At 43.0% G+C, this 8,127-nt stretch overlaps 1 pseudogene; it reads right to left on the reverse strand.

Annotated features, from left to right (window-relative positions):
* Positions 1–5,102: 5,102 nt before the first annotated feature.
* LOC146822755 (arf-GAP with coiled-coil, ANK repeat and PH domain-containing protein 2 pseudogene) lies at positions 5,103–7,547 on the reverse strand (annotated as a pseudogene).
* Positions 7,548–8,127: the final 580 nt, after the last annotated feature.

Consider the following 8,127-nt stretch of genomic DNA (forward strand, 5'->3'; position numbering starts at 1 on the left):
TATGCTGCAGATCTTTAGCTGGCAAGGTGGATAGGCAGGCTAGATTGCATCAGCGACTGAGAATTAAGTAGTCCACAGAGCTAAAGCCGGAGTCCCTAGGATTATGCACTGGGCAAGTGGAGGACATCTGGCTGGCTTCGACAGGGGAAGCGGACGCGGCTACATGGGCTCTATCCACCTGACACCTTAAGGGCTCACAGAGAGACTTCTCAATCTCACCAGTGGGTTAGGGTCATTTCTCCATAGTATCCCAGTAACTGGTTCTGCTGCGGTCATCGCTGGGGAATGCAGTCTCTAACCCTCTGGTGTCGCTTCATAGCAGCATCTGAATGTGGGCCCTGGTGAAGGCCGGCACAGGACAAGTGAAGTACTTTCACTCTGCGAGTGACGATGTAATAAATGTACTTTTCCAGGTAATCACTTTCCTTCAAACAGGTCCCTAGGCGTTATTGACAAGAGATCTACAAAGCCAAATAGGCTGGTGCAGTTACCTTAACACAAAGAAGAACAAAATAAAAAAAGCTCCATAGGATGCTTTCATCTGGATGTCCTTTCACAGGAGTTATAGGACTTTTCTCTCTGCCAGTAGAAGGACCAGCAGACTGAGGCTTGAGGACGACTTAGCAGCCCTGGATCGAGAGACGGGAGCTTACTGCAGTCAGTTCAGCGGAGATTTTGAAAGTTCCAGCTGGCTTGCATCGCTGGCACGGGCCATAAACTTCTTCATCGCATAGTAAGCATTTTACCCAAGTCATATGAGGAGCCTCAGAATTATTTTAAGTTTTCACATATACTGAGCCTTCTGGAAATCAGATGTAGACATTTTTGTAGAACTTGCTACCTAAACATTAGGCTGGGGTCTTCAGGCAAATGTGACTAACTTCTCTTATGTTAATACAGATACAGGATTAAAGAAAAATGAACAATCAAACTTCCATATGAGTCTACTTTAGTTTCTGGCTCTTGTGTTCTCCTTTGATTTCCTAGCCAGACGTGCCAGTGGCATTTTGTTGAATTGACATATTGATCTCTGATAGGCAATTTAAACTCCTTTGGGTGACCATAAGTCATTATGGAAAATAATCAGTTTTTGCTTCAGAATCAGGAACATCTTTAAAATCAGGAAGTGCTAAAATGCTTTTGGGCTTCGACTAGACACATTCAATCTCATTCTAAAGTAATGCCAAATATGTAAAAAAATAGTGCAAATGTTTTTTCCCATCCAGGTTTTGCGCTGTGGGCTCATTCCTTGATGGTACCTGGTAAATACTGTACATGTGAAACTGTTTATAAGTGGTATTACAACGCAAAAGATCTTTTGCAAAAAAGGTGTTTGTGCATTATTTCTCATTAAGTACACTGAGGTGGTACCTTGGGTATATTGTATAGGAAATACTGTGCAGCATGGTCAAATCAACAGTGCATTGGGCCTTTCCATCATTGTGCTCTCATGGCCTACATCCCTGTACCTTTGCCTTTTTAACAGCCCAGTTCATTCACCTTTGTGTTCTCTTGGTCCTTAGTCACACAGCTCTCCCTCATACCACATACTTCTCTTTCCCTCATTGCTCTGCAAACACACCACCACCCTGCCTGTTACTACACACAGCCACCTTAATGTCCTATACACATATCTGACTCCATCCTGTCACATGCATACATTTCACCCTCATTGACACGTACACTCACAACTTATATACTCTTTGACAGACACTGCTTTACAAACTACTCTTGCAGTCAAGTGCATGTTCTTCAGCTTCTCAATGTCCCCTTGCTTTTCAACACATGTGAATTCCATGGGTACAGCCAAATGAGCGCATCCCTCTCTATCATGTGTTTTCAAAACACAAACGTGAACAAATAAATACTGACATATACACACACACCCTCCATAAAGGTGCATTCACACTCCTCTCCATCAGTGACACAAGCTCAGCCTATTTCAAGCACTGCCACAAACAAAAATATATGTGTCTCAATGTGCCTTACACACAAATACCCCTCCCTCACATATGCATACGTTCCCGCCAATATCACAAGAAATACATACCTAATCCCCCTCATTGGTGCATCCATTCACACTTTCAACTACACTCAGCCTTCATCATACCTCTCTCTCCTCTGTTGAACAGTGTAGTCTTTCTTGATTTAAACCACAGCGGATGCAGTGCAGGGGTTTTAACCTTCTAATATTCAAGGAGAGGTGAAAAAACTGTAGGAGACAGGCACGCTAAGAAAGGCAGATGGAACTCTCAAGTGGTTCAAATCCTACCAGCAGTGGCATAACTTGCATCCATACTACTTTCATTCATTCATCAAACACTGTGGCAAGAAAATATCAAGTCAGTCAATTAATTTGTCTACATTATTAGGCTGTCATTGCTCTGAGAGGAAGAGATAACCATAAGGGTGCGAGAAGTAGAATAGGGACCATGGTTACCCCTTGCACCACTGATAAATGTTGGAACTTTTTATCAGTTCTACTACTGCTAAATTTAGGAAGAACTGCTGAGTATTATGGGACCCACTGGTAATGTGAATAATGTTTTTTGATGTTTACAGTTCAGCATTTTTATTGTTCCCTGCCTCAGGAAGATTGTACTTCCTCCATCTGACCAGTTCCTGTAATTTCTTTATGTTGACAGGGCCAGTGCTTTCATAAAATGGCACTTGAAGAATGGAGCCACTGGGTGGTGGAGCCAAATTACTGATAGAAGGAGGGATGCATTTTACTGGTATAAGTGGCGGGCATTACCTCAAAAACTTTCCCTAGGGCCTCATTTACTATATTTTGATGCACAGCAGCATAGCAAGTATTCCTGCAGCGCTGCCATGAGTCAAAATAAAAGGGCAGGAATGCATTGTATCGACAAGATGCAGCACATTCCTGTACTTCTCCCTTGTGCTGGTGCACAAACAGCAGCCATACACCAACTTAGACACCCTAACACCATGGTGTAAGCGTGCCTGCGTTGCAGGGATGATTGTTTATGTGCAATAAAAGCACACCTCCCTGCATATAAAAAATCATTAAAGGCTGGTTGCTCCTCTATGTTTGCTGCAGAATGCAACACACATAAAAAGAGCAAAAAACTAGGAGATATAAAAGTATTTCTCCTCATTTTGCCACTTATGCACCGCCCCTGGGGAGTTGTAGGATTCTGACGTATTCCCAGGTTTATGACGTTTTGTAAATCTGGGAATGTGTCAGGTTCCATGGATGTTGCTTGGGAACGCCCCTTGCACTCAGAGTAATGAGTAAAATTGTCCCATATTTCCAAGGCCATGAAAAGTCATGCAGGGTGACTTATGCAGCCTTGTAAATGTGGGCAGGCACACTGCACCACTCGTGCTTCTAAAATAGTGATGCACCGGCACCGCAATGGGCTTATAAATGAGGCCCTATTTTTCCTGGAGTGAGTGCTAAAAAAATCATTGTATCCTTCCTGCATTCAGCCTGTGTGCCCACTTACCTTGGCCACTGTGTACACGGTACTTGATCCTAAATGTACGAGTGCACAAAAGTGTTTGTGGGAGTAGGGGTTTTTGTGTGAGTGGATGCATTCTGAATTCCACATTTGGCTTGATCATAGGTTCTTCAGATACAATTGTTTTAAAAAAAACCTGTGAAAAATTTTCTTTACGTGCAAAGCTTTCTAAAAGGGAATACGCATAGTTCAGATTTCAATGTAGAATTCACGAGAGTACACCAAGACACTGCAAACATTGGGCCTCATTTACAAAGCCGTTGCGCCACCGGTGTGTCACCTTTTTTAACACACCGGCGGAACAGTGTGCCTGCCCATATTTACAAAGCCACGTAAAGTTACCCAGTGTGATTTTTCTTGACCTTGTAAATATGGGTTCCTTTAACGCATTACTCTGGATGAAAGGGGTATTGCATGGGTGTTGTTGTGGGTGTTCCCACGCAACATCCATGCAACCTGACACATTCCCAGATTTATAACATTTTGAAAAGCTGGGAGTGAGTCAGAATCCTATGGCTCCCTAGGGGAGGTGTAGGAGTGGTGCAAGAGGAGAAATACTTTTATTTCTCCTCGTTCTTTACTCTTTCTATGCATCCTATATTCTGCAGCATTCATAGAAAGAGGAAAATGTCATCACTGATTGTTTTTTGGCTTCCTGCACAAACACAATCATCCCGCAATGCAGGCATCTGTGAAAAATGACTCAAGGGTGCCTGCACTGACACATGGCAGCCAATTGTGTGCCAGTGAAGGGGAAAACACAAGCATGCATTGCATTGTTATCAACACGATGCATCCATGTGCTTTGAAAATGACGCAACTCTGTGCAGCAAAAGTGCTTGCAGCGCGACGCTGCATCATTTTCTTGTAAATGAGGGGCATATTGACCACCCCCAAATTCCTGCAGCGAATTAACTATGCCTAAGTGCTGTAAAAGTGTAGAAATCAACATGAAGGTCGCCACTCTTTGCAAATCTTATACCAGTTAAAGGCTCATAATTACCAGTTTGAACTTAATAAATTAATATTGTTTTTGGAAATAACTTTTTCAAAACACTATTTATTTTGTTCTCTTCAAGAAGTAAAACGTTTACATACATTTGTTTGCATAACATTTCCCCGTCAATTTGGAAGAACATTCCTATAACTTTTTGAAATTTTTTAAAATTCTATACTAATTTATTTGCATTTTCTAGTCATTGTTGACTAGGACATGAAAACTAAAATTAGATATTCAAAAGCTGCCATCTAGACTGAAAGTGTAACCAATTTTAGACCATGTACTGGTGCTTTTTTACATGAAAAACAGGCGCCAGAATTGATATACACTATGTAGCATGGCATCTGTTTCACTTAGGATTTACAATGAGAAGCCTTCAAATATGTAAATCCTTCCGCGGAGGTACCACAAGGTGAAATGCATGGACAGTCAGACCATGTGGTAACTTGATACATTTAAAGCAAGGAGTACTTTGCTAGACTGGCTGCTGATGTATCCATAATTTCTGGTGCACTGTGGTGTCTTTATGCATATAAAGGACCCTAGATTCATTGTGTCAATCAAATGCCCTAGGAGGTCCCAGACTGTTCGGTACTTAAACTAATGTTCCCAAGTCATGTAATGAGCCAGGGACCAGGCACTTTACTCAGGAAGAACCAGGTGAGGTGTGGGTAAGGACAAGGGTAACCTTTTCTCCTCCTCATCGCTGAAGACTTTGGTGATTCGGACGGCTGGAAACGGTTTAATTTCTCAGGATTATTGGATGCCATCTGTGAAAAGTCACTGAATATGTCCTGGTAGGTCTCGTCACCTGACTGTCCATATAGTCCTTCAGATTCCTGAATCTCCTCATTCATTGTTGCCACTAGCAACAGTATTACAATATCAGCATTTGCAGCTTCAACTGCAATAGTCAAGGTGTCTTTTCCTTCTTCGTCTTTGGTGTGCTGATTTGCCCCACGTTTCAGAAATAAGCAGACTTGCCCAGTGTGCCCTAAAATAGTTGCATGATGCAGGGGTCCTCTGCCATTCAGATCCATGTGATTAACATTGGCACCATTCTGCAGCAGGAACTCACATGCGACCAAAGAACCCCCATGCACAGCCTGAATGAGTGATGTTGCACCGTTTTCCTCTGCATTCACCCAGTTAATATCTGCGCCATGTGCCAATGCTTCTGCCATATCAGGAAGGCTTTTCTCATACGCAGCTCGAAAAAGGTGCAGCCCTGGGTGAAACTTTTTCGAATCCTGAAATACTGAAGAATCTCGCTTCTCGACCTGTAGGACTGGTTCATCAAACTTGTTTGAGGATACAGTAGAGGCAAGAAGTTCTCGACTGCCATCTGAACTGAAGCGGAATCCACTGTCATTGCTTTTCACTGAACGTCTGGAAGATGTTGAGAAGTGATCCTGTGATGTCAGGGACTTCTCAGAACTACTGAGGTCTTCGTTCTTGCACTGGGAATAGGGCCTTTTCTGTCCATCAAGAGGGTGTGAAGCAATGCAGTCCTTATTCACAAACCTCTTTTCCACGTACTTTGCTCTGATATATGCCTCCTTTTCCAGTCTTGTATTTTCATTGCCTGGCTTCTTTACTCCAAGGGTTTTCAATTTAGCTTCATATATTCGATTAATAACTTGATTTCCCAGTTCACACATCAGCTTTAGTAATTCAGGCTCCCATGTATCTAACGTTAAAGACCTTACTTTCGAAAAGTGCACACCAAGACTCCTGTGTATCCCAGAACACTCAATGCACAGGATGATTCCAAGGTTGATGCTGGCCCATCGCGGATCCGCCAGACCACAATCGCAGCAGACGGAGTTTCCAGCGATACACTGAATCTGCTGTAATGCACTTTCACCTTTAACTAATTTCTCTTTCACCTCGCAGCCAGAGTCCCGACTTCCTGTGGAAGGTGAAGGATTCTTATCGAGATTTTCCGTCTCATCACTCTTTTCTCTATCTGCTGTAGCAATACTAGTTTGGACAGCTTTAATCCATGCCTGTCGCAGCTTTTCTGAGTCAGCCTGTAGCATACTGCTCTTTGTTGGTGTGACTACTTCAAAGCAGAAACGTCTTTCTATGTCTTCACAGTGTTTAACTGTGCAGAGTCGTAAATCTTCGACAACCACTGTGGGGTTATCCTTCATTTTTTTCTGATATACCAGCTGGTTGTTTTGTATTGAGAACCAGCGCCTATTCCAAGTTTTAAAGGCATTACTGGCCCTTTTAAAGAGATATCCCTCCGTTACAATGCCATTAGTCGCATCAGCATTGTATTCAAGTCTGAGATCATTGTTGGTGTAATCCTTTTGCTGAATAGTGGAGTGTTTTTGTTCCATGTCCCTCTTCTCCTTTGCTGCATCCACAACAAGCTGATCCAACTGAGAGCCAAGCTCTTTCATGTACGGTTCAAGTCCACTGAAGAGATCGTGGCCCTTGTGGAAGAAGCCTAGATGTGCATACATGAAGGATAACATCGATTTTAAAATTTCAGACCTCCGCTTTGACTGAAGAACATTGATTTGAAGGACATTGTCCAAAGCTATGTGCCGGAAGCATTTTCTTTTTGCGATTAAGATGTTTGTTGCCTCCTCCACCTCGTACAGTTTTGTTCTTTGAACTTGGGCATTTTTAACTAGTGCTTTTTCTTTTTCTTTACTGACTTTATCAAACTGCTTCTTTGCATCTTTGAATTTTCGAAGATCATCCTTAATAAATATCTGGAGTTGTGTTTTAATGGATCTCTGAGCTTCGTCAAACAGGATTGTGTGATAATTGATCATTTCTTGGAGGCTGTCTGAAAACTTCGTCAAGCTGGACTCAATCACCACATCCTTGCTTGAATACTGTGCGAGGTCCCGAATGCCATTCATAAATTGCTTGTTGGCAGCGCAAAAGGCCTTGCCTGCATCAATCATGCCACTACATAACTTAACAAGCTTATCAAGTTTCCCTTCCAGTTCCGTCACATCACCTTCAACTTCCTTCAAAGCGGCTCTGAAACGGGGAGAGTCCTTCAAGCACTCCTCGAAATCAACCGTCACCTTCATGCTGTCGCCTCGGCCCCTCCCGGGCGATGAAGGTGAGGGCAGGAATACGGAGGCAGCAGCAAGAGAAGGGGATCTGAGCGCAGCAGTTGAAGTCTGTCACACTTCAGCCTGCCTCACCGCTGCACAGCTCTCAGCCCTCGGCGCTTCCTCCACATCTGAACACGGTCCCTGCTGGCAGACACTCCAGTCTCCTAGATACGCACGTAGACATAGACAACGGACAACAATGCAAGAGTCGGAGCGTCATAGACACAAAATGTAGAATCAGATTGTCGTGCTCGGCAGGGTTCCACCAATGTATTTGCATTTTCAGAAACAAGGCAATTCATCACTGGGGGTAGTGGTCCTTAGTTATTTTTTGTACATAGACAATCCTGGGTCACAAAGGTCGATTTTAAAGGAAGGTTTCTGCAACCACAGAGGCTCCTGCTCCCCAGAGTCTTTTTCAATAAGGGAAACCTGTCTGCTAAACTAGTGTACTATTGAACGTGCTACAAAATATTTAACATCTCACAGATGCCTTAATTGGGACAGTGGATTCTGTAAAACACGATTTTTATAATGTCCGAAAATCGATCAA

This window comes from Triturus cristatus, chromosome 5_2, assembly GCF_964204655.1.
Source record: "Triturus cristatus chromosome 5_2, aTriCri1.1, whole genome shotgun sequence".
Taxonomy (NCBI): domain Eukaryota; kingdom Metazoa; phylum Chordata; class Amphibia; order Caudata; family Salamandridae; genus Triturus; species Triturus cristatus.